Here is a 27,690-nt window from a genome sequence, read left to right on the forward strand (position 1 = left end):
TTGCACCTGCACTTTATAAAGATCCTTCTGGTATACTGTTGCAATCCCGAAAGTTATTTAAATGAGGCAGCAGGACAGGTGAAAGGGAGGCCTCGTTGTGAAGAATGAGATGATGGGGACAGGGGCAAGGCATCAGGAGGATGAGTGTGGTGACCATAGGGATGGAGAGAAGTGAGTGGATGGGGACATTTAAGAGACCGAGTTGCCAGCACCTGGTCATTGGAGAGATGTGAGAAGACGCAGCCAAGGGTTAATAGGATTCTGGCTTTGGCCACGACTGGAAGCATGATGGAGTCATCAGATTGCAGGGATGATCAGGGATGGATTTAGGACATGTTGAATCTGAGGTCACTGTGGACATAGCTAAGCAGATCTGGAGGCTGGAGAGATGGAAGTTATGTTGGCATCTGGGTGGTAATTGGAGGCATGGAGGTTGAGGAAACAATGAAGGAGAGTGCAGAAGGGCAAGGGGAGATGTCTGTCTGGAAGACCCCAACATTTAACACACAGGTGGAAAAGAAAGAAGCCAGCCAGGGAAAGGAAAATGAAGAATGGAGGGAAACCAGGAAAACTTGGTGCCACGGAGGCCAAAGGTGGAGCGTGGCATGGAGTTCAAAGTGCCAAGCCACGGAAAACACAACTACAAAATACAAGCTTTCGTTAGGTGGGAACTGGAAAAGTGTTCTTTGGATTTTGCAAATGGAGCGTATTGTGGATCTAGCAAGAGCTAGAGGAATTCATAAATTGAAGACTGTCAGTGAAGGCTGGGCTTTCAAGAGTTTGACTTGGGAAGGGAAAAGTGGGCTATAGTTGAAGGAGTGTGTCAGGTTGACAAGAGTTTTTTTTCTAAGTTGGGGAACTTTGTTTAAGAGCAGATGGGGGTGCTTAGGTGGCTCAGTGAGTTAAGCGCCTGCCATCAGCTCAGATCATGATCTCGGTGGCCTGGGATTGAACCCTGCATCAGGCTTCCTGCTCAGTGGGAAGTCTACTTCTCCCTCTCCCTCTGCCCCTCCCCCCTGCCCCTTGCCCCCTGCTTTTGGTCTCTCTCTCTCAAACAAACAAATAAATAAAATCTTTTTAAAAATAAAAAATAAAAGCAGTTGAAGATAAACAGATTAACAATTGACGTTACGGGACACCAGGGGCAGGAGTGTATCAGCTGGGTTCAATCAGAGAAGCAGAACCACTTGGATTATAAGAGGTCTGTTATAAAGATTTGACTTTGCATAGTTGTGAGAATTCATTACCCTGTCTATGTGAAGTTTTCTCTGTATCTGGTGCTAGATCTTGAAGTCCATAGGGAGGCAGTTGGGAAGGAAAGAGGCAGGTGATGTGGGGTTAGGGGAACAAGAAAAAGCTGGAACCGTAGAGATTGAACTAGAACCCACAAGGATGGATTGGAACTGTGTTGGTTTCTCACTGACATTTCTTCCAACTTTGATAATGAAAATCTGCAGAGTATGGGTGTTCTTTGTATGCACCTGGCCCAGGAGTTGGTGAAGCTAGAGCTTGGGGAGCAGCAGGCCTGGCTGCTGCTCCATCTCAACCAGTTGACCCAGCAGACAAGTGATAGTGTATATCTCTACAACGGTGCCTGGTGCTTGCACGAACTTCCTGAGTGTAGAGGAACATGGCTGCTCCTTCATGGTTGCCTTCCAAATCTTGGGCAAAGTACCCCATGATAATTTGGAACTACACAGGAAGGGAATTCTGGGAAGCATAGTCCACCTTAGTTAAGGTGACAAATATGGATCCATCTTAGAAGACTGCTTCATTTTTAAGCATTTTTGGCAGATCCAGGCACTGTCTTAGGAGCTAGGGATACAATTTAGTTAGAGTTCATCTTCACAGAACTTAGGTTCCAACAGGGAAATCAGGCAATAGCAAGTATGTATATGATATCATGGTAGATTGTGATAAGTACTACCAGGAAAAAACAAAAAGAGAAATAGCTAGTGTTGGTGCTAGGAGTTGGGTGAGAAGGAGGTTTTATTAGAGAGGGTGGTCGGAAAACCTGTTTGATGAAGTACTGTTTAATCGCAGATCGTAATGAAGTGATGAAGCCAGCCAAGCAGAGATCATAGGAAAGAGCTTTTCAGGCAGAGGAAAATAGTATGTGCAAAGGCCCTGGGGCAGGAACAGTCTTGTTCAAGAAACGCCAAGAATGTCAGCTACCTTGGGGTGGGAGGTGGGAGGTGAGGTTGGAGAGCTAGGTAGTAGCCAGATCAGGTAGAATAGTCATCATCTAACTTACCTAGTGGTTCCCTTCAAGACCTTACTGGGAAGGTTTGTCCTTTTTTGACCTTAATTAAATCATCCCCAGTGCTTAAAACCTCTCCCCAGTGATGTTTGTTGAATATTTTAACATCATAGCTGCATGAGGCAATGGATAACAGTTGGGGTGGACAATAGACTAATATAGAGCTTAAAAGGAAAGGCTAAGGAGTAAGGTGTCCATTGAGCCATTCATTTATTTATTTATTTATTTATTTATTTATTTATTTATTTATTTATGGGAGCTTTTAAAAGCTCAGATGTTTCTGTAATACATGTACATTTGTTGGCCAAACATCATGTGCATGTTCAGAAAAGACTTGAGAAGGCAATAATCTCTCACCTCTAACTGACATTGAAGTTATGCACAAGCAGGATGTGAAAGGTGGACCAAGGTATACACTGTGTTGAAGGCATGCCCCAACATGCAAACAGAACCCCACAGTGAAAGGGGGAGATTTATTGGTTCTAGGAGGTTAAGGAAATCTCTGTCTAATCATTAGCTGACCGGTAAGTTAACTGAGCAAAGGCTTCAGTGATCACACATGACTTAGAATACAGACTTTGCAGAATTAGTTCAGGAAGGTCACCAAACAACCACCCACCACATTAAGCAGCAACAATGACAAACCCTATGAAGGGGTGAAAGCTGGCTTCCAGAGTTGCTACATTATATTATTTGAAATGTGCAGTGTTCAACAAAAATTATGAAACATGCAAAGAAACTGTAAGAAAATACAATCTGTATATGTGGTGGGGGGGAAAGCAATTGATAAAAACTGTTCCCGAGGAAGCCCAGACACTGGAATTGCTAAACAAATACTTTAGATCTGCTATTTTATTTTTTTAAGTTTTATTTATTTATTTGAGAGAGAGCAAGAGCAAGCATGAGTGAGGGGAGGGACAGAGAGAGAGAGAGAAGTAGACTCCCTGCTGAGCACAGAGCCAATGGTAGGGGGAGGGGCTCCATGCCAGGACCTGAGATACAACGTGAGCAAAGGCAGATGCTTAGCTGACTGAACCACTTAGGCGCCCTTAGGTCTGCTGTTTTAAATATGTACAAAGAGCTAAAGGAAACCATATCTAAATGAAAGTATGATAATTTATCAGTTGTGTATAACACTCAGTGCTTATCACATCATGTGCCCTATTTAATGCAACTGATAAATTATTGAACACTACATCTGAAACTAATGATGTACTATATTTTGGCTAATTGAATTTAAACTGAAAAAAAATTTTTTTTTAAAGATTTTATTTTTTATTTATTCATGAGAGACACAGAGCGAGAGAGAGAGGCAGAGACACAGGCAGAGGGAGAAGCAGGCCCCATGCAGGGAGCCTGATGTGGGACTCGATCCCCGGTCTCCAGGATCACGCCCTGGGCTGCAGGCGGCACTAAACCGCTGCGCCACCGGGGCTGCCCTAAACTGAAAAATTTTAAAAAATAAATGAAAATGGAGTCTCACATATATCTCAGTTGAGATATTTGATGAAATAATGACTGAAAACAGGCCAACTTAATGAAAAAAACCCATTCATTCCACATCCCAGAAACTCAGCAAACTCCAAGGAGGATAAATTCAAAGAGATCCACACCTGGACACATCATAACCACAAAAGTGACTCATCATGTACAGGGGATCTTCAATAAGATTAACAGCTGATTTCCCATTAAAAATAAAACAGAAGGCAGAGGGAGGACATATTCAGAGTGATGAAAGGAGGGAAAGAACCCTGCCCAACCAAGAATTTTACGTTTGGTAAACGTGTACTTCAAAAATGAAAGAGAAAATAAGATAATCCTCAGCCTGATGAAGGGCATCTACAAAACAAACAAACAAACAACTCACAGTTAACATCATATTTAATAGTGAAAAGATTGAAAGTTTTCTTCCCTAAGATCAGGAACAAAACAAGGATGTCTGTTCTTACTTTTCTATAGGATTTTACTGGATGGAAATTCTCGAGAGCAGTTAGGCAAGAAAAAGAAATAAAAGGCATCCAGATTAGCAAAGAGGAAGTAAAACTCTATTGGTTGATGACATGATTATCTATCTATCTATCTAATCTATATCTCTCTATATAGATAGATCTATATATATTTAAGTACAATATACTTATTTAAGTTATATATATATAACTGCCACCAGCTGCCACCTCTCAGAGGTCGATGAGAAAGAAATGACCTTCTTTTACCCCCACCCAGCAGAATGTTTTTTTTTCATTCATTCATTCATTCATTGAACCCACAAACATTTATTAAGCATTAAACACTAAAGCAGACATTCACCAGTTTAGGATGACTTTGTCATGGACTAGCTGGCCATGAGGCTCAGTAGCATCTGGAGGCAGGAGAGCCAAGTAGACAGGCGTCTTGGCTCCCTCCTCCACAGTCCTGGGGCCATAAGGCCCACCCATGTCCGTCTTCACCCACCCTGGGCAGCATGCATTCAGTAGAATCCTGTCAGCTTTCCTCTTCTCATCCAGACACTGGGCCAGGATTCTTGATAAGACCGTGACCCCCAGCTTAAACATCCCATAAGCTGAGTTGGGCCGGCCTTCCCTCTCATGCACTTCATTGCTTATATCCTCCACAAACTTCTACATGAGGTCCACCAGGTCCTCCTCTGTGAGCGTCTTGCATTGGAACTTCTTCTGTAGATCTGCGCTGCAATTTTCAAGAGCCTTTGAACCCTCTAAACTGCTGATATTCACCACCCTGCCATGAAGTTTTATTATTGGCAGCAATTCATTGCAGACATTTCTTGTGGCAAAAAAGTTTGTCTTCAGCGTTATCTCAGCTTGAATGTCAAAGGGTGTTGGATCATCAGATATATATATCCAACAACAACTATTAAACTAATAAGTGAGCCAACAAATGTTTCAGGGTACAATATCAATATTTTAAAAATCAGTTGTAGTTCTATATGCTAGCTATGAAAAATCCAAGAATGAAATTAAGAATATAATTCCATTTATAATATAATCAAAAATAATAAAATACTTAAGAAAAGGTTTAACCAAAGATGAGCGAGATGTGTACACTGAAAATTATAAAACATTGTTGAAAGAAATTAAGAACACCCAAATAAAGGAGAGACATCTTATGTTCATGAGTCAGAGATCTAATTTTGTTAACAAGGCAATACTCCCCTAATTGGTCTACAGATTCAGTGCAATCCCTATTAAAATTTCAACTGCCCTTTTACAGGAAGAGACAAGCTGATGAAATTTATATGGAAATCCAAACGACACCAAATGACCAAAACAATTTTGAAAAAGAAGAATAAAATGAATGGAGTCATTTTTCCCAATTTCAAAACTTTCTGCAAAGCTACAGTAATCAAGATAGTGTGGTCCTAGCATAAGGATAGACATATAGGTCAGTGGGATAGAATTGAGCTTCCAGAAAGAAATCCATATATCTGTGGTCAGTTTATTTTTGACTAGAGTGCCAAGACCATTCAATGGGGAAAGAAGAGTCTAGTCAACAAATGGTGCTGGACAACTGGATATCCATATGCAAAATATGAAGTTGAACCCCTACCTCACACCATTTATAAAATTGAACTCCAAAAGGACCAATGACATAAATGTCAGAGCTAATCATATAAAACTCTTAGGAGGGGACAAAGGTGTTTTAAAGGGCCTGATGTTGCCCTCAAGGAAATTAGAACTCTCATACTTTGCTGATGGGTATGTAAAATGCTGAATGCTATGGTATTGAATTATATCTCTACTTAAAAAATTATCATTCTGACTGCATATAGGGAAAGAGGATGGTTGCCCAAGAGCGGGCTTGGGAAATTGCTGCAGTCTAGTCCAGTAATGAGTTGATGTTGCTCTAAGGCCCAAGGGGATTGATGTCTTTAAAACTGGGGAAGGCCCTGGGACAGGAATTTTTGGAGAGGCTGGCCTCTGCAGTAAGAGGGACACTTCCCACCATTGAGAAGAGAGGGAAAAAGGGATATGGGCACAGGGTGGGCATTTTAGAAGACTGGATCTGCCATTGGGTTTGGTCCAGAAAGGATTATGAGCGATTATGGGCGGAGGATGCCTGGAAGCCTCAAGTAGCTTTGGGCAAGCAGGGAGCACAGTGTTGGCTTCTGGTAAGCTCAGGGAGCCCTGTAACAGGGTATGCAGGGCTGCTTACCTGGGAAGCGATCCTCTTGAATTGTCTCCAATACTGAGTTTCAAGTTGGAATATGGGGGAAATTTGAGATATGTATTCTGTTATTATGGCTAAATAATACCAGCTACTGACTGATTTTAATGGAATGCCTGTTTTATGAAATATAAGTGACTGATTAATCAAGAACTGGCATTATAAAAAAAAAGAACTGGCATTATATTTTATAATCACAGTTTAATTTTGGTTTGTTTTTTTTTAATTTTTTTTATTGGAGTTCAATTTGCCAACATATAGCATAACACCCAGTGTTCATCCCGCCAAGTGCCTTCCTCAGTGCCCATCACCCAGTCACCCCAACCCCCCACCCTAATCATAGTTTAATTTTGAACAGGATGTGTGCAAATGCATTGATAAAAGGTAGAATCAATTAATTCTATGAAAAGAACACGCTTTACTTGATTTTCAGAATTTTTTTCATCTCCAGGTCTTACTTGGTGTCTGTAGCAACCAAGTGAAGCAGGTTTTATTATTTTCACATTCATTTTTTTTAAATAAATTAATTTTTATTGGTGTTCAATTTACCAACATACAGAATAACACCCAGTGCTCATCTGTCAAGTGTCCCCCTCAGTGCCTGTCTCCTACTCACCCCCACCCCCAGCCCTCCTCCCCTTCCACCACCCCTAGTTCGTTTCCCAGAGTTAGGAGTCTTTATCTTCTGTCTCCCTTTTTGATACTTTCCACACATTTCTTCTCCCTTCCCTTATATTCCCTTTCACTATATTCCCCAAATGAATGAGAACATACACTGTTTGTCCTTCTCCGATTGACTTACTTCACTCAGCATAATACCCTCCAGTTCCATCCACGTTGAAGCAAATGGTGGGTATTTGTCGTTTCTAATGGCTGAGGAATATTCCCTTGTATACATAAACCACATCTTCTTTATCCATTCATCTTTCGATGGACACCGAGGCTCCTTCCACAGTTTGGCTATTGTGGACATTGCTGCTAGAAACATCGGGGTGCAGGTGTCTCGGCGTTTCATTGCCTCTGAATCATTGGGGTAAATCCCCAACAGTGCAATTGCTGGGTCGTAGGGCAGGTCTATTTTTATTCACATTCATTTTTATACAAAGTAGTGGAGGCTTAGGGAGTTACTTCTCCAAACAGCCTAAACCCAAGCCTTGGTAATCTCACGTTCTTTCCACTATTACTCCATGAATCAAGCAGGATACTTTTTTGTTTATTCAAGTGCTCAGGGTATGTTGCCAAGGTGTCTTTTTCCAGAAAGTCTATTTTTATAAAATGTCTTTGGTACTTGCCAGTTCCGTTATTTTGAATGACTTTTTTTTTTTTTTGTTAATAATACTGATGTTAATTATAGAAAATCTAGAAAAGTATTTTTTAACATCACCACACAGATAATTCCTGTTAACATATTAATGTATTTCTTTCCAGTGTCTGCCTATTAAATATACTACCTACACACACACACACACACACACACACACACACACAGAGTTAACCCTTGAACAACATAGATTTCAAAGGAGCAGGTTTACTTATATGTGGCTTTTTTACAGTCCAGTGCTGTAAATGTATTTTCTCTTCCTCAGGAGTTTTTTTTTATTTATTTATTTGAGAGAGCGAGAGCTCACAAGCAGGGAGAGGGGCAGAGAGAGGGAGAGAGAATCCTGAGCAGACTCTGTGCTGAGTGAGGAGCCCAACGTGGGGCTTGATTCCAGGACCCTGAGATCATGACCTGAGCTGAAACCGAGTCCCACACTTAACCAACTGAGCCACCCAGGCACACCCCTTATGAGTTTCTTAATAACACTTGCTTTCCTCTTAGGTTACTCTGTTGGAAGAATACAGTATATAATACACATAACATACAAAATATGGAATAATTGACTGTTTTTATTATTGGGAAAGCTTCTGGTCAACAATAGGTCATCAACAGTTACGTTTTGGAGGAGTCAAAAGTTACATGTGGATTTTCAATTGTGCAGGGGGCTTGGTGCCCTTAAACCCCTCATTGTTTTTTTTGTTTTGTTTTGTTTTGTTTTGTTTTTTGTTTTTTTGTTTGTTTGTTTGTTTTTTAAGAGAGAGAGAGGCAGAGACACAGGAGGAGGGAGAAGCAGGCTCCATGCCGGGAGCCTGACGTGGGACTCGATCCCGGGACCCCAGGATCGTGCCCTGGGCCAAAGGCAGGCGCTAAACTGCTGAGCCACCCAGGGATCCCAAACCCCTCATTGTTTAAGGGTCAGTTTGTTTGATTTTTGTTTTACAGAATTGTGCTCATACTATAAATAGCTTTGTGCCTTGCTTTTTTCCACTTAGTATGATGTTGTGAAAAGTAGCAGAGATTGAGTGGTGAAGGTTAGTTAGGCCCTGGAGCCGTGTTAGCTATGTACCCTTGTGAATGCTACTTAACATTTTTGTACCTTAGTACAAACCTAGTACAAAATATGGTCTATCTTGCATACTTTCCTCTGATCACAGGTGATCTCTGATCTTGGGATCAGGAAATGCTATGTGTTTGAAACTTACCTGCTCTCTCTCCCATTGGCCAATGGGGTCCCTGTATTCAGTCCCTCTTTCCTGTATCCTCTGATCCCATGCCCTGTGACTTTTCCTTAACATCCACTCAACTTCCCAGAGGCAGCCCCCTTACCACATGGTCTCCCCAAGACAGTCTGTGGCTCTGCACACATATCATCAGTATGAACTTGTCGTGCTCTTCCACTTACTATATTTTTCCCGGGTATTGTTTATGTTGGCACATATGGCTCCACCTTTTTGGTTTTGCTTTGATTGTTTCAAACTGCCATATGGGGGAAGGCTTTTTAGAGCATGCCCTGAAACCTGGAAGCTGCAAAGGAAAAGTTGATTAATTTGGCTGCATAAGAGTTAAAAGGTTAATCCAAGAAAAGATGCCATAGACAAAGTCAAAAGACAAAATGGCGTCTGTGTTCATGGAGGCCTCCAATGCTGCTGGGTGGTCCTCTTGTGTCCTCCCACCTTTCTCAGCAGTGACTACAGTGGTTCCCTCCTTACTACGAATTCACTTCCCATGGGTCCAGGTCCCAGTCAGCTGCAGTCAAGGAGCAGATAATCCTCCTCCTGACATAGCATCAGAAGGTTGGTGGTGGCCTAATGCTGTGTCACAATGCTTTCATCCTTCATCTCACTTTGTCCTATTATGTAGGCATCTTATTATCTCACATCATCCCAAGGAGGATGAGTGCAGTACAATCAGATAGTTTGAGAGAGAGACAACAGTCACATAACTTTTATCACATACAGTATGCTGCTATAATTGTTCTGTTGTACTAATAATATATTAGCTGTTCATCTTACTGTGCCTAATTTATAAATTAAACTTCATTATAAGTATATGTGTGTAGGGAAAAACAATATATATGGGATTTTGCTACTCATTCTTCGAGGTTCCAGGCATCCCCTGGGGGTCTTGGAACGTATTCCCCATGGATAAAGGGGAACTGCTGTGTTTCAAACCTTCCCGGTCCTTAGAGCTCCACCTCCACCCCTCCTTACTTGGTTGTCGTCTTCTTCACCCAGAAGACCAAAGTCATCATGTGCAATACTGGTCCCCCAACCTGGTCTCTGACTGTATGTGAGCTCAAGCCCATCTGCCCCACCTCTTGCGGTTAGAATGGAAGGTATCTCTCCTCCTGTTTGAAGCTAACACCACCTCTGTACTTAGATCCCATCCTGTCTTGCCTTAGTGGGATGGCCGCCCTATTAATTACTGAATCAGAACACCAGAAGCAGAGCCACCTGGGTGGCTCAGTCAGTTAAGTGTCCAACTCTTGATTTTGGCTCAGGTCATGATCTCAGGGTCATGAGATCAAACCCCACATCAGGTTCTGTACTGGGCATGGAGCCTACTGTTTAAGATTCTCTCTCTCCCTTTCCCCCTTCCCCTGCTCATGCATTCTCTCTCTCTCTCTCTCTCTCTCTCTCTCTCTCTCTAAAGAAAAAAAAACAAAACAGAAGCCTAACTGCCCTGGCACTACTCTGCTCCTGCCCCTCCAGTCCATCCATATCCTGTCGGGTGTCACCGTGTCCCACCTGTGTTCTCCATTTACTGCCTGCATTGCTCAGGGTCAGGGCTCATCATTCCATCCCTGGGCCACTGCGGCACCCTCCTCCCTGTGTCTGCCTTCACCCTGGCCATCCTTGAGGCTGTCCTGTGCACAGTGGTCATTGGTGCTTCTAAAACTCAGACCTGCTCGTGTCCCTGCCAGACACCCTGCACTGACCACCTGCCCTCCACATCAGGCAGTCTCTGCTGCTGTAGTTTGGGGGGTAGGAACAGTGTGTGAGGAATCTACTGGACAGTGTGGGACAGTCTGATCACGCGGGGCCCTCTCCTCCATGAAACCCATTGCCCAGCTCTCCAGATTCATCTGTCAGTTTTACTGTGTTTGACCTTATGTCCTTGTGACAACAGCCTGCCACTTGTCTACTACACTTCTTCCATGAATAATGCTTTCTGCCCTGCTTCACCACAGTGGCTGCTTTCCAAGTCTTTCAAAGCTCAGCTCAGGCATTATTGCCCTTGTGCCACCCAGTAAGTCATATCCCCTCCTCCGGGCAGTCCTAGCATCCTGCACAACTCGAGGGCTTGTTGAGCAGTCTGGTGGTCTGGCTGTCCCCCAACCCCCAGGAAGCTAGTTGGGGGTTATCTGACTCTGTAGAATGTGGAGCATGTATCACCACTTGGGCCCCAGCTTTGGGTCACCGGAGCTAGTTCTGAGGCAATGGAAAAGGGTCCCCCTTCCTTCCTTCCCCCGCCCCCCGAAGCAGGCTCCATGACCAATGTGAAGGGGCTTGAACTCATGACCTTGAGATCATGACCTCAGCTGAGATTAAAAGTCAGATGTTCAACAAACTGAGCCACCCAGGTGCCCCTTCTCTTCCTTCATAGCACTTGCCATGATATTAAAACTATATTAAAATGATCCGTCTATAAGGGTGCCTCGGTGGTTCAGTCGATTAAGCATCTGCCTTTGGCTCAGATCATGATCTTAGGGTCCTGGAATCAAAATCCTGGATGGCTCCCTGCTCAGTGGGGAGTCTGCTTCTCCCTTACCCTCTGCCTGCAGCTCCCCCTGCTTGTGGTCTCTCTCTCTTTCTCAAATGAATAAATAAAATCTTTTTTTTTTTAAATCTTTAAAAAAAAACAACAATCCGCTTATGGTTTTGAGAGCAAAGACTGTATCTTGTTCTTCACATAGCCTGGCACATACCTGGTGCAATTTGAACTGAAAAGGAACTTGGCACACCGTGGACTGATTTGAATGTTTTCTTGGTCATTGTACCAGAACAGATGGGCATCAAGACAATTTATGAAATGTCATTAGGATAAGTATAAATTCCTAGAGTTACATCCAGAAGTAACAGGCATGCAGGTGTTGGGTGGGTAGCCAGGCTTCACAGCACTTCATGTGGAAAGAGGTGGAGATTTTCTCTATAGAAGCCTCTGTGTGGAGTGGCCGGCTTGATGAGGTTGCAGGATGTGCTTGTGTCCCAAAACCTGGCCCTGTCGTTCCCATTCTTTCCCGTGCCTTCAGTAATTCCCCTTTGTCCTCTCAGCCTGTAGACATGCCTTTGTGTCCCACAGCCTTAAAACCCTCTTCCTGGGGGTGTATCCTTATCCTTGTCTTTTATGCTCTTTTTTTTTTTTTAAGATTTTATTTATTTATGTGGCAGAGAGAGAACACAAGCAGGGGGAGTGGCAGAGGGGGAGAGGGAGAAACAGGCTCCCTGGGGCTCGATCCCAGAATCATGCCCTGAGCCAAAGGCAGACGCTTAACTGCTTAACCAGCTGAGCCACCCAGGTGTTCCTCCTTTTACTCTCTGAAAAGGAGAGTTGATACTCGCCACCTCCCCTTCCTCACCATCCACCCTTAGATTCCAAAAACCCTTTCCTGCCTTCTAGAACACACTTCTAGAACACCACTCTGTTTCTGTTCTTCCTTCCTCTCTGAGGTCCACTTAGCCTTATTGAAAAGATGGAGACCCTCCAACACAAGCTGCTTCTGCATTTCTGGTTTCCTTTACTATGATATCACTGGATACACCCCTTCCTCTCCATCCACCCACTGCTCCCCTGACTGTGGCTCATCTCACCCCTGTTTCCTTGAGCCCCATGAGCCCGCCCCTCCTGAGACCTCACACAAACATCCCTCTCTTTTCTGCCAGGAACATGTGTTAGTCTTCCCCATCCTTAAACACAGCACTACCTTCTGGAGATTTTTCCATCCCCTTAGGAACTCCCTGTGACTTTGCCACCAACCAGCCTCTTCCAGAGCGAGGGCCACCTCCCTGCCTCCCCCTTGCTTCCTGTCACCTGTTGCTCCATGTCACACAATCTGACTTAAACCTGAGTTACCATGCTGCAGCTGCTCCCCACATGGCACCAGAGATCTAGCAGAGACTTCCATGCCTTCCCTGTCTCTCTCCCGTCCTCAGGGACCTCTGCAGGATTCAGCCAACTCCTCCTCCTCGTAGGGGGTCCAGAGTCACCATCTTCCCCCACCAAATTCTGTGTTTTCTTGGGTCCCTGCATGGCTGCGCCTCCCATTCTAGATGGAGGCTTTCCCCATGCTCTGTCCTTGGTCTTCTCTCCTCCCCATTATCTATAATAACCAAGGAGGTGGGGAGAGGATGCTGAGGAAACTGAGGATGAGGGAGTTCCTTGTGTTGGCTTTTGTTGTTGTTGGTAAATGGCATGAGGGATTCCTCAAGGCACAACAGAAAGTTGGAAGGAGAGCAACAAACCACATGTTGGTTTTGCTTTTCCTGAACTTGATGCAAACATGGTCTTCTGCTTATCATCTTGACCTGTTGGGTTCTCTCCTGCCTTGTCCTCTGTACTGCTTCTCTTACCCATCAACTATGGCACTGCAGTCATTTTACCACCCATAAGTACTGTGGCTTATGTACTTTCCCAGCCCACCTACGCTGTCTGGAGATCGGGACTTGGCTTATTTTACCTTCCCGGAAGCACATAACAGAAACTTTTGCTTATCGTGGGTACCCGTAAGAGCTTCCCCAGTAGAGTAAGATAATGGGATGAGCATGACTTTTAGATGGTTCTGATGCTGGCCCTGGCCTTGGTCCTTGCTAGTTGCATGACCTTGGGTACATGGCTTACCTTTTACCTTTTTTTCCCCCTTAATGTTCTGCGTTGATTTGATTTATTTTTTTAAAGGTTTTATTTATTTATTCATGAGAGACACAGAGAGAGAGAGGCAGAGACATAGTCAGAGGGAGAAGCAGGCTCCACGCAGGAAGCCCGATGTAGGACTTGATCCCAGGACCCTGGGATCACGCCCCGAGCCAAAGGCAGACACTCAACCACTGAGCCACCCAGGCATCCCGATTTGACTTATTTTTTAATTTTTAAATTTGTTTTCTTATTAAGTTTTTTATTTTAATTCCAGTGTAGTTAACATACAGCGTTTTTTCATTTGTTTTTGTTTATTCTTTTTTAGAGAGAGAGAAAGAGAGCATGTGTGTGCACATGCAATTTGTTGGAGGCAGAGGAAGAGGGAGAGAGAGAGTCTTAAGCAGGCTCCCTACCCAGAATGGAGCTCGACGCGGGGCTCGATCTGATAACCCTGAGATCATGACCTGAGCTGAAATCAAGAGTCAGTTGCTTAATCGTCTGAATCACCCTGGTGCCCAAACATAGGGTTATATTAGTTTCAAATGTACAATATGGTGATTCAACAATTCTGTACTTTATTCAATGCTCATCCTAATAAATGTACTCTTTAATCTCCATCACCTACTTCACCCATCCCCCCACCTACCTCTCCTCTAATAACCATCAGTGTGATCTCTATAGTTAAGAGTCTGTTTCTTGGTCTTTGTCTCTCTCTCTCTCTCTCTCTCTCTTCCATTTTCTTTTGCTTGTTTTGTTTCTGAAATGCCACATGAGTGAAATTATATTTGTATTTGTCTTTCTCTGACTTATTTCACTTAGAATTATACTCTCTAGCTCTATCCATGTCATTACAAATGGAAAGATTTCATCCCTTTTTATGACTGAATAATATTTCATTTATCAATTTTCTTTATCCATTCATCTATCGATAGACACTTGGGCTGCTTCCATAATTTGACTATTGTAAATAATGCTGCTATAAACATACAGGTGCATGTATCACTTTGAATTAGTGTTTTGTATTTTTTTGGGTAAATACCCAGTAGTGCAATTGCTGGATGTTAGGGTAGCTCTATTTTTAAGTTTTTGAGGAACCTCAATACTGTCTTCCACAGTGGCTGCACCAGTTCGCATTCCCACCAACAGTGCACAAGTGTTCCTTTTTCTCCACAGTCTCACCAACACCTGTTGTTTCTTGTGTTGTTGATTTTGGCCATTCTGACAGGTGTGAGGTGATAACTTATTGTGGTTTTGATTTGCATTTCCACATGATCTTTTCATGTGTCTGTTAACCATCTGGATGTTGTCTTTGGAGAAATGTCTGTTCATGTTTTCTGCCCATTTAATTGGATGATTTGTTTTATGAGTATTGACATTGCTTATAGCTTTGAAAAAAATTTTTATTATTGATCACACGTAATGTCACATTAGTTTCAGATAGTGATTGGATAGTTCTGTACATTATTCCATGCTCACCACAAGTGCAGTCACCTATAAGACAATGTTATTGACTATATTCCCTATACTGTATTTTTTATCTCCATGACTTATTTATTTTATAACTCAAAGTTTGTACTTCTTAATCCCCTTTGCTTATTTTTCCCATCCCCCTGTCCACCTCCCCTCTAGCATCTACCAGTTTGTTCTCTTTAAAAGAGTCTGGTTGTTTGTTTGTTTTGTTTTTAGATTCCACGTATAAGTGAAATCATATGGTATTTGTCTTTCTCTGTTTGACTTATTTTACTTAGCGTTATACCTTCTAGGTCCATCCATGTTATTGCAAATGGCAAGATTTCATTCTTTTGTGTGTGCGTGACCAAGTAACATTTGCTTACCTTTCTAATCACAGTAATGGTGAGGATGAAATATGATACTAGATGCTCAGAAGATGCAGGTCTCCTCCCCTTCTCAGATGCAAAGGAGCTGGAAGAGGTGGAGTAGGGTGGACACCAGCAGGTGGGGACACTAGGATACCCCATGAGACCAAAGCCAGGCATTTTTGCAGGCTTCAGGATTTGCGAGGAAGCCATTTGCAAAACTGCTGTAAATCTGGGACTGGCCAGAAGCAGGAGGAACCAGAATGGCCTAAAACAGTGTGTGAGGACATCTGGGTAATGCTTGATATGCCTCTACCTGTAAATGACTAGCCAGTCACTAGAATATTACCACACTTGGTATGGCCCCTTTGACCTTCATACTGTGCTGCCTTAGCTTACTTTCCTGCTCCTTTTTTTAAAGTAGGCTCCACACTGGGTGTGGAGCCCACTCTGGGGCTTGAACTCATGACTGTGAGGTCAAGACCTGAACCAAGATCAAGGGTCTGACACTCAAGCAACCAAACTACCCAAGCACCGCTCCTGTTCCTTTTTATAAGTTTTTTTTCCTGTCTCCTTCCCTCCCTTGGCCCCCTCTATATGCATGAATACCAGTATCCCAAACCCACTGTTCTCTTTCTGACATTTCCTCGCTTGGCGTTAACTGCTGGGGTAGGACATTCTAGGCTCTCATCCCAAGGCTGGCAGCTCTTTAGATGGCATCATGCAAAGTAATGCTGGAGCTGGGCAGGCATGTATTCCATAGCAGAATCCTTTGAAAATGAAGCCAGTGAGCAAATCCATTTGAAATTATCCAGAGGGGGTGAGGTTCATTTGTTCGTTCTCTCTCTCTCTCTCTCTCTCCCTCCTTTTTTTTTTCTTTTCAAGTAGGCTTCATGCCCACCCAGCATGGATCCCCCAACATTGGGCTTGAACTCATGATGCTGAGATCAAGACCAGAGCTGAAATCATGAGTCAAGCACTTAACCAGCTGAGCCACCACCAGGCACCCCATGATTTTATTTTTAAGTAATCTTTATGGAGCTTGAACTCACAACACTGAGATCAAGAGTCAGATGTTCCTCTGGCTGAGCCAGTTAGATGCCCCTCTTTCTCTCTCTCTCTTTCTTTCTTTCCTTCCTTCCTTCTTTCATCTTTCTATTAGAATTTTAAAATCAACATCATTCTTTTTAATAACTGCATAGTATTCCTTAGAATTAAAATGCCCTCATTTGTTTCCACTTTCTGCTGCTGTGGGAACATCTGCATTGTTTTTACTTTCTCCTTAGGAGCAATGTTCCAGAGACTGCCCTTGAACATGGCTCATGAGAGCATTTCTCCAGGATAGGTGCCTTGTGGCTAGAGGATATGTGTATTTATGTGTACTTGAAATTGTATTAGATCCTGCCAGACTGTCCAGTCCAAAGACTAGTCTGTCACAGGAAAAATGTTTTCCTTTATGGTGCCATCATTTTAGATGGCAAGATGCAAGCCCATCTTGCATGAGAAGGGCTTCTCATTGCTAAAGTTAGAAACAGATTTTTCTGCATTTTTTTTCTAAGCTGGCATTTTGCTTTTTAACTTCGGGCTCCCCCTACCCCCACCCCTGCCAGGTGAGACTTTTTCCCATTATGCTGATACCACCTGAAGAGTCTGCTTTGTTTTCAGACCTGCTGTTCTGTTTCACTTATCTGTATGTCTACTCCCATGCTACTGCTATTGGGTTTTGCATATGTTTGTGATTTTTAAAAATCGTGGTAGCATAGACATAAATAAACCCTGCCATTTTAACCATTTTTAAGCCTACAATTCAGGGGCGTTGATTATTCCTGTAATGTTGTGCAAGAATCACTGCTGTTTCTGCAATTTTCCATCAGCCCAAACAGAAACTCTGTACCCATTACACAATGGTTCTTTCTCACCCTCTAAGCCCCATCCCCTGGTAACGTCTAGTCTACTTTCCGTCTTTGTGAATTTCCATATTCTAGATATTTCCTATGTGTGGATCCATACAACAGTTGTTTTTTGTGCCTGGCTTATTTCACTTACCATAGTGTATTCAAGAGTCATCCACACTGAATCATTATCAGAACTTTATTTCCTATTATAGCTGAATAATAATCTATTGTATGGACCATGCTTTGCTTATCCACTTGCCCATCGATGGACACTTAGCCTGGTTCCAACTTTTGGCTGTTGTGAATAATTCTGCTCTGAACATTGGCTTGCAAGTACCTGTTCAAGTCCCTGTTTTCACTCCTCTTCGGTATAAAACTAGGGATGGGACGCTGGGTCATAGGGCAATTTATGTTTAATTTTTTTGAGGGGCCACTAAACTCTTCTGCAGTGACCCCAGAGGAGATAGATATTCCATCTCCTCTACTGCTGTTAGAAAGAGTAGCCATCCGACACTTGCTCTAGTTTCGTGTTCACCTTCCCCTATTCTCCCCCTCTCCTGGAGCTCAGCAGAACCCAGCACCTTGTGGTGCCACGTAGTGAAAGTTGGCTTGGTTGGGTGGGTGGGTGGACAAATGAACTATAGACCGCTAAAAGATCAAACTTTCCCCCAACTCTGTAACAAGATAGCAAGCAGCAATGTGTTGCTGTGTAAAAGAGCCTGCAGCCATATTTGGTGAACAACTCTTGACAAGAGATGCAAGTTCTGTTTCTTAGATGAGCCCTTAGCTTCTCTATGTCCTGTTCAGCTCATCTGCAAAAGGTGATTGCACTCCTAGTTCAGAGTGTTGACACATGAAATACAAGTGCAAAAGCCCTTTGGTAGAGCCAAAGGCACCCACCTGCATTAGACATTGCAGCCCCCTGTGTGCCCCAGCACTCAGATTAGTGCCAGGCACACAGGTGAAATGATTTCCTATGTGCAGTTATTCATACGTTCAACCGCTAGTACTTGAATGCCTGCTCTGTGGCAGGCACTCTTGGCAGGCACCTTGGTCATCTCTGGAGACTGGGATTCAGCTGTGAACAAGAGACAAAAAGCCATGGCCTAATCAATCATCATGGTCCAAGAACGAGTCCCAAGAGCTCTAACTCCCCATTCTTTTTGGCACCAACTGTAGACATTTAAAAATACAGCAGGAAATGCTGGTGGAGAGCTTGTATTTTAAGGTGGTGTCTCCAGCTTTCAGGAGAAAAATGGATTTTAAAGTGAAGAATGAAGAATGGGCCACGTACTTGGCAAGTCAAACTGCTTGAAACTCCATGAGGGGAACCATCTTGGGGGTTTCTGTGTGCAAGGAGAAGAGAGAAGATTCCAGATACATTCCCCCACATACACACATACACTGTCTCTCCCACCCCCAGGAAAAATGAGAGGGCTATGGATTCCATGCCTCTTCTTGCAGGAGCTTGGGGCAGGGGACACTGTCACCAGGCTCTCTGCAATACCAGATCTAACTGCGAATGGTGCTGGGTGATACCTTGGCTCCACTAGGCCTCCAATGGGAGAGAGAAGTCTGCTTATCCAGTATGGTCACTGCGCCTTGGCCCCGGGAGCCCTCCAAAGTGGCCCAAGAGCTCATGGTCACTGAGCACATATCCCACGCACTGGATATCAATCATCCCACTTAATCCTATCCACAACCCTTGGTCATCTCTGGAAGACAAGCTCAGAGATGGTAAGGTCCTCATCTACGTCACACAGCTGTGCATGGTCAAGCCAGAATCCTTGCTCTTACCAGGATGCTAGTTGACCCAGATCCTAGGAACCAGGCAAAGGGAGGAACAGCAAGGTTGATGTGGTAAGAACTGGTATGAGGCTATAAAATAAAACGTGTTATACCTATAAGGACAGGTTTATTATTTATTAATAAACTTAGCAATAGAGGGAACTTTTTGCAGCCCAGAAAATTTCATCGGCATTCATAGCTTACTAAGTACTGTCTAATGTTATTTTTCATTTGATCCTTAATAACAACATCTTGTGAGAGGGGTGTTTTTTATACCCATTTTATAAAGAGAGAAACAGAGGCTCACAGAGAGTGAGATGCCTCAGGTTGCACTATCAGTGTGTGTTGGAGTGGGGGTCTGAAGGCTGTGGGCAACAGCCTTAGCAAGTGCTTCATTGCCAGTGGTGTTCTCAGAACAGAGCTGACCCCAGCCCAGAGGAGGGGCAGGAATTCCCCAGCCTAATGAGGTCATGGCTGGTTTTTCCTAAACCCTTTATTACTCAAATCATGGATTCTAGCAAATGCAAATGACATATGTATTATCTAACATGAAATAAGCCTTGCTTCCATACCATCACTGTTTATTAAAAGGATGGTGGTCCCCTCCAGTGATGTCACCTCTAGTATTTAGCAATGGCAGAATTTTCCCCAGGCATATGCTTCAAAAGCCTCACTTGAAGTTTGGAAGAGCTACTGGCTGGCCCTGAGTTGGGCTTTGAATGAGATCAAGTTCCTGCCCTCAGAGTCAGCCGGCCCAAGTAATCCCACTAAGCTAGAGATGGGTACGAAATGCTGTGGGGACCCTAAACCCTTCATAGATGAGGTGGTAAGTGTGTATATGTGTGTCTCTGCTAGGGAGAAAGAAACAGAAAGGGACAGAGGTGGCCCTGTAGCAAGAGGGGCCAGCTCATGCAAAGGCCCTATGGCAGGAGTGACATGGGACGAAGCTGGAGTGGGTGGCAGGCCCTTGAGGTCCCCCCTTGAAAGTTGTGGGTGGGGAGCTGGATTTTTAAGGAGAGGGTAATCTGCCTGTGTTTCTGAATGTTCCCTGAGGTGGCTGATGGAGAGTATGGAGGAGTATGCTGCCTCCAACCTCTCACCACCTAACACTGAGATACCATGACAGAAGCAGACCCTGGTCATGGAGTCCCTGCTGAGGCCTGCCGGGTGCTCAGTCTAGGAAGACTTCAGAGGAGAAGGAGCAGCCCTGAGGGAGGCAAACAGGTGGAAAGAGTGGCCTGCATACCACTCCGACCAGGCCAGGTACACAAGGGTGGCAGGCAGTGAGGGCTGTGGGAATTCCAGCTCCTATCCTGGTGCTTCCCCTGCAAGGGTCCTGCTGAATCTGCTTGGAAGACCTTTGTCAGTTCCTGCAGGAAGGCGTTCCCAGCCTCCTACCCCTGCCCCCACATGCCCCAGCCCGTCTTTGGTGTTCCCTGGACACCTGCACCATCTTCTTATGCCCGCATTGTCTTGAAATGATGTGAAGTATAGGACCTTGGCTTTATGTGTCTCAGTAGTCACAGCACTTAGCCTGGTGTCATGCATAAAGCAGGCACTCAATAAAGAAACTAGAGGGGATCCCTGGGTGGCTCAGTGGTTGAGCATCTCCCTTCGGCCCAGGTGTGATCCTGGAGTCACAGGATCGAGTCCCACATTAGGCCCCTTGCATGGAGCCTGCTTCTCCCTCTGCCTGTGCCTGTGCCTCTCTCTCTCTCTTTCTGTGTGTCTATCATGAATAAATAAATATAATCTTTACAAAATATAAAAAATAAATAAACTAGAAGGGAGGGCAGCCTGGGTGGCTCAGCGGTTTAGTGCTGCCTTCGGCCCAGCACGTGATCCTGGAGACCCGGAATCAAGTCCCACGTCAGGCTTCCTGCATGGAGCCTGCTTCTCCCTCTGCCTGTGTCTGCCTCTCTGTGTGTGTGTGTGTGTGTCTTCAAAAGAAAAAAAGAAAAGAAACCAAAAGGGAGCAGTCATTAAGGGTTGGGTTAATATAAAGGGGATATTGAGGGCAGGAGGAGCAGCTAGGGAGGCATGTAGGTGTTGGGGAAGGGGCAGGGCACCCCATGCACCCCATGCAAAGAAGGGTAACAGCTGACGGACACAGATTCTAGAAGGGTCTGGATCTGACTTGGTGAGTAACCAGAGAAATGGAATATTACAGATATATCCATATCAATATGTGTGTATGTGTATATATATATGGAGAGGGAGAAGGTGGGAGGGAGAAGCAGGGGGAGGGTGAGAGAGGGAGATACTGATTTATCATAAGGAATTGGCTCGTACTGCCATCTGCAATCTGGAGACCCCAGGAAAGGCAGTGGTGTAATTCAATCTGAGACCAAAGGCCTGAGAACCAGGGGAGCCAGGGATGTAAACACCAGTCCAAGGGGAGGAGAAGACTGGTGCCCAGCTCAACAGTCAAGCTGAAAAGAGAACAGATTTCTCCCTTCCTTCACCTTTTTGTTCCGTTCAGGCCCTCAACATTGGACAGTGTCCACCCACTATGCAGAGGGCCTTCTTCTTTACTCTGTCCACCAAGTCAAATGCTAATTCCATCCACAGACATCTCCCAGAAATCACGGTTAGTAAGATCTCTGGGTACTCTGTGACCCAGTCAAGGTGAGACATAGATTAGCCATCACACGAGGAGAAGTGATTCCAGAGTCAAAGCTAATAGTATTGAGCACCTGCTGGGAGCCGTGCTGTGGGCTTCCATTTACATCAATCCCTAGGCCTCCCAGGAGTGCTTATTGCCCTGTTTGCAGGAGGAGAAACTAAGTCACAGCATCCATATCTAAACAGAGGCAAAATTACTTGGACACCCATCCTTGGCAGGCGTTGGGCTATAAATACAAGTTTCTCTAAGTTTGCTTCTTTCGGGGCAGCCCAGGTGGCTCAGCGGTTTAGTGCTGCCTTTAGCCCAGGGCCTGCCTGATCCTGGAGACCTGGGATCAAGTCGAACATCAGGCTCCCTGCATGGAGCTTGCTTCTCCCTCTGCCTGTGTCTCTGCCTCTCTCTCACTCTCGCTCTCTCACTCTCTTATTCTCTCTCTCATGAATAAATAAAATCTTAAAAAAAAAAAAAGTTTGCTTCTTTTCCACCTCAGGCCTTCTGTGGCTTTCATCACCATGCTCTATCCTACCTTGATATATATATATATATATATATATTTTTTTTTTTTTTAAGAGAAAGGGAATGAGAAAGAGAAAACGAGTGGGGACAGGCAGAGGGAGAGGGAGAAACTTAAGCATGCTCCATGCTGAGCACGGAGTCAGACGTGGGGCTGGATCTCAGGACTCTAAGATTAGGACCTCAGCTGAAATCAGGAGTCAGATGCTTAACTGGCTGAGCCACCCAGGGGCTCTACCTCAGCATAATTCTAAGTGATCATTAATACCAACAGTGACAATGAATATATGTATGGCCCTTTCATAGAAACGATCGCTCTTATGGAACACGGGGTATGCCAGGTGATCTTGCTAGTGTTTCATGTGCTTCATTTTGTAGATGGGGAAACTGAGGCATAGAGAGCTTGAGTGACTTGCCCAGGGCTGCACCTGGCTAGGGTCCCAAGCTGAGAGCCTCACTTGACTTCCACAGTGCCCTGCCCTAGGCCATCTAGCAAGAAAAAGCTGGAGATTAAACTTGGGGATTCTGATGGAAAAGCCTCTCCTCTGGGATACTCCACTTTTGGAATCCTTTTGGATACATCTTTTGGATATTTTTGCCACCAGGGGGCGTCCTTGAAGACCCTTCCACTCTCCCTTCCACCTGCTCACAGGTGCCCCTAGCCCCATCCTCCTATGTGAGCAGCTGTCTCCTGCCAAATGGTTTTTGTACAGAGCTCATGTCCTGGCTCTTATAAGGAAACGTGGGATGAATAAGCATCTAAAAATAACTCAGGATCAATTTTTGGTGGGGGGAGGGGGGAGGGCTGTGTTTTCCTTTCTCTTCCCTCCACTCCTTCTTCCCTCTGCCCCCAAGGCGCATAAATTGCTGCTGGTTGACAGCTGATCCGGGCTGGCTTCCTGTAAGGCTGTAATAACATGGAATTAGCCTGGCTGCCGCCCCCTCCAGCACAGAAATGCCAGTGCTTGGTCACTACAGACATCTCTGAGTTGCTACTGCCTGCCCTGGTCTACGCCTCTGGGACAGGTCTTTGCTTACTAGATCACTGGGCAGAGACAGATTCCTGGACTTGTCCTGGGGAGGGGCAGTCGAGAGAGGCTGATGGCTTCTGGGCTGGGCCATTTGAGGGTGCCCAAAATTGCTGCCTCCAGGAAGGAGCTGGGCAGGCAGGGGCAGAGCATTCTGGCAGCCTGGGCCCCCTGAGTAGAGGCTTCCAGGCCCTCTGCTGACTCAGGGACTTGGCTGAGTGGCTCCCATCTGTCTCCATGTCTTCAGTGGGCCCTGTCACCCCCACTGGCCACCCACAGCCTGCCTGGAGACGCTTTAAAAATCTAGCAGATCTTTGCTGCCCGGGAACCCACCAGCTAAAAGCAGCATCATAAAACCAGGCCACTTTTCTTCCCCTAGAGGGTCTGTCTTGTAGGATGGATATCAATTCCCAGGGGCATGCTAGGCACCTCTGCCTTGCTCAGCTTTGCCTGGAGTCCCTCTTTCCCCCATGATGTCATATGTGCAGAAAGAGCCCAAGGACACCCGTGTTTAATGGTGGGGGGAGGGTAGAGGAAGAAGATGGCAGTGCGAAGAGGGAAAAGAAATCTACCTGGGGACATAGGGTTCAGAGGTTCTGGTTTACACTGAGCCTTTGACCAAGGAATGGAAAATTCTAGGTAGAAACTTGGAAATTCCCAGTGTAGAAGTGCTAGGGGAAGTGCCTCACTTCCTTGTCTCCTGTACCCCATGGCTTCTGCCAGGAGTGGGTTGGAGGTTCCTGGGCACTAGCTACTGTTGTGTAGTTGTTCCTGTTCTTCAATGAACATCAGTGGCTCCTGAGGGAAGGTTCCAAATGCTGATGCCCAAGCCACCCGAGGCCCGTTACTTCCTGCATCCGTGGGGCAGGACCGGTGGCCTCTAAGGTGGTGGTTGTGATGTGCAGCAGGGTTGGGGAGCCACTTCCAGCAAGAGCAAGCCTCCTTCTCCTCCACTCTCCACCTCACTCCTTGACTTCTCATTTCTCTAATTCAGAGGTGGGCACTGCCATACCTGGCACTGTCATGCCTGGCACTGTCCCACACAGCAGGGATTGGGAGGGCTGCTGTGCTGCTGATGAGCAAGAGGATGATCTAAGCCACTCTGCAAAGGTCAGCAGCATGCGGAAAGTGCTTTTCATGACTTCATTAAGAAGGAGTGTGTCCTTATAAATATTGAAAGGATCGGTTTGAAAATTGTACTTCAGGTCCAAAAGGAATTAAAAACACAAGTTCCACTCAGCCTACTGCCCAGAAAATGGCAGTAGGCTGCAAGGCCCACTGTCTTCACCTGGGGCTGCCCTGAACGGGTTTCTTGACCTAGAGATCCAGCCAGACTCCCAATGGCCCTCCTGGCTCCCTTGACTCACACATGGGTGACCCCCGAATCAGTGTCTCTGGGCCCTAGTTGTTCACTCCGCTGCAGTGTGTTCATTGCCCTCCTTCCTCACATGGCCAGCCAGCAGTACAGACTTGAGGTACTGACAACCACGGGTGTCCCCCACCATCCTAGAAAACAGGCCCCTCATCCTGATTCCTCTTAACAGCACCCCTTCCTCCTGGTGCCCAGGGTCAGATCTTCTCCCACCCCTCCATCATCCTTACATCCCTCATCTCTCTGCTGTTCCCTTCCTGAAGCCATGGCTGCCATCTTGGCTCCTGTCTTCCCGGCTCCCTGCTGCAACCCTGTGACCTTTCAATATTTCAATATTGAAATATTTATAAGGGAACCTGAGCTTCTAGCCTGGGCATGAGAGAATCCACAGGGACTCCAAGAGCCATCCTCCTGCCCAGCCTCTGCTGCTTGACTCCCCTGGACCTGCACTGGGTACTCCAGCTGGCCTCAGCCTGAGTCCATGCTTGGCTCTAACTACATGGAGGCTGTCCGCCTTACTGTTGCCTGCAGGTAACCTGTGTTCTAGCTAGAACTCCCTCTCCTTCCCTGTGTATCTGCTCAGGGAGATGGCCCTGCTTCAGATGGATCCAGAACATAGTTGGCTTATTCCCCTTGTCATGTGTGGTCACACTGCCATGTACGGTCACCCTGCTGCCCTGTCTTCCTGCATGTGCTATCCCTGATCATCTCTGATCGGGCTTCCTTCATGGCTCTGGCCACACACCAATCTCCTGGGACACCACCCTCCACCCCACCACCACCTCCAGTCTGGGGAAGTGCCTATGGCAGCTCCCTAAACTGGGGAGTCCCTGTCCGCCAGGCAGCAGAGGCCTAGTAGCAGCCTGGCACTGCCCAACCCATCTTTTCCCCCTAAATTCTCTGAGAACTCTGGGCACCCTTCTGGTTTTGTCAGCAGTTGAAACTGCTGTCTTCCCACTGGTTCGCCCTTGACATATACCCATCCTCTGGAGAGAAGTACATTTCTGGGATGGTTGAGGCTGTGCAGCAGGTGAAGCCCTAAAGGGAGCCACTGGGAGGCAGGACTAGAAAGAGAATTCTAGATTTTGAAGTCCGTGGATGATAAAACCAGGACTAAGCCACATGGGTTCATGCACACTCTGTGTCAGAGAGGGGAACCCTAGATCTCTGGCTCCTCCTTCTAGGAGAACCTGGCCTTTTCCTTGCCCAGGAGGATACATTTCCAGGCATCTTATGTGGTAGGGGGCACTCCCAAGCTTCTGAGTGTGTCCCTTGGTCCTGGAGGGGGCTCAATGATTACAGAGCACTTGGCTTCTCCCAGTGCTAAGTGACAAGTCGCACCTCATCTCATTACTCATTTATGCCTCAGGTCCCCATGGGCAGCTCTGACATCCCCAGCAGGTGTGCAGAAAGTGCCTTGGGGGAGCCACGTCCCAGCTGATGGAGAGGCTCCTGTGGCCGTACTCCTAGGAGGCTGATGCCCTGTCCTGGTTTGCCCAGGGAAGGTGGGCCCTGGATACAGAGCATGGGGGGTGGGGGGAGTGAAGAGTCAGCAGTAGACGGCCTGTAGTAGTCACGTCTATGGGACCTTGCGAAGTCACCAGCCTCTTTGTAGCTCGGCATCCATGTGGGGGAGGAATAGACAGGACAACACAGGCAGAGCATCTGGGCTGGTGGCTGGCATGCAGCAGGTGAGTTCCTTGGTCCTGTGTACCCTGTGATGGGCAGAGCACTACACAGATGTTTATGAGGTTTGATGCAGTCCCAGCAACACACTCAGTTACTAAGTCTTTATTGAGCGGCTGCTCAGAGGCCAGGGCAGAGTCCTGCAGGGGTCTGGTGGCACCAGGCCTGCTCCATGCTCCTAACGGGGATTTACGATTACCGCTCATGCTCCCATTTGGGCCACCCTGTGAAAACCAACACACAATGTGGCTGGTCTATGCAAGGAGGAGAGCTGGTGGCTCACCCACAGGAGAGCCTGGGGTTCCTGCAGGCCCAGCACTTGGCTGTGACATAAGCCCAGGACTCTGATGAGTTAAGCTGCTGATGGCTTGATTCTTCGGTACTGCAAAGGATGAGGCTTCTGGGGGCTGCTATGGCCAGTCAGAAAGCCGAGAACCAGGGCTCTGTAGAAACACCCTCTAGGGGGAAACCCACCTGCCACCAACTGCCCCTGCCAGCCTGGGGCTTCCCTAAGAGCATGGCTCAGCTTCACATTTTATTGTTACCATGGCACCAGTACCAGGCTACCACTGAGGGGTTCCTAGAAAATGCCTTTTGCACACTGATAACAAATAGCTAAGATTCTGTATAAAATTAGAAGGATGCTCCAAAAGGTCTCGATGGAGACTTACGGGTGGTTCCTCCTGAAAGGTTTGGGCAGAAAAATGTTGAAATGGAAGCTGAACCTGTTTGTAACCTTCAGCATCCCTGGAGGAGGTGGGTATTTGAGTCTCTGCATGGCGGGTTTGCTCTCCTTTCCAGCACTTTCTTAACCTGGGGTCCCGAACTGTATTCTCTCCTGGTCTTTGACTTTGCCCCATCCCCCTGTGGCTCTGAAATTTTCCTGGTCAGGCCCTCAAATCTCGTTAATTTCTTACAGCTCCCCACCCAAGTTGCAGTCATGTCTGTTGGACTTGGTGTTTTACAGTCAATACTTATTTTAACTGTAGTTTCAAAAATTGGGATATCTAGGACAATGCCAGGTGTCTCTCATATATAGGCCTGTTCTGTGTGTTGATGACAAAAACCATCCAGGGTAAATGTTCGAATGACACGAGTCATTTTTCAGAGCCCACCTGGGCATACTCACAAAAGAGACACCTGGAATACAGCAGCATGCAGTCTCAGGGAAGGGGACAGGAGCTGGGGGCCAAGAGGCAGCAGGCAGGTCCCACATTTGAATCACAGGTGCCCAGTGCCCGGCTCTGGGGAATTTATGCAAGTCTCTTCAGGGAAGGCAAGGGAATTTGTTGTACTCACAACTGATTCACAATGCTTTAGAATGAAGAAAAGCCTGTAAATAAAAATAC

At 45.8% G+C, this 27,690-nt stretch overlaps 1 protein-coding gene and 1 pseudogene across 4 annotated transcripts in view; one reads left to right on the forward strand and one right to left on the reverse strand.

Annotated features, from left to right (window-relative positions):
- The window catches only part of HIP1 (huntingtin interacting protein 1), a 158,037-nt gene that overhangs the window by 40,385 nt on the left and 89,962 nt on the right, over positions 1 to 27,690 (forward strand). The window lies entirely within an intron of this gene.
- LOC140637729 (carbonyl reductase [NADPH] 3 pseudogene) lies at positions 4,533 to 27,119 on the reverse strand (annotated as a pseudogene).

Source organism: Canis lupus, chromosome 8 (assembly GCF_048164855.1).
Source record: "Canis lupus baileyi chromosome 8, mCanLup2.hap1, whole genome shotgun sequence".
Lineage (NCBI taxonomy): Eukaryota > Metazoa > Chordata > Mammalia > Carnivora > Canidae > Canis > Canis lupus.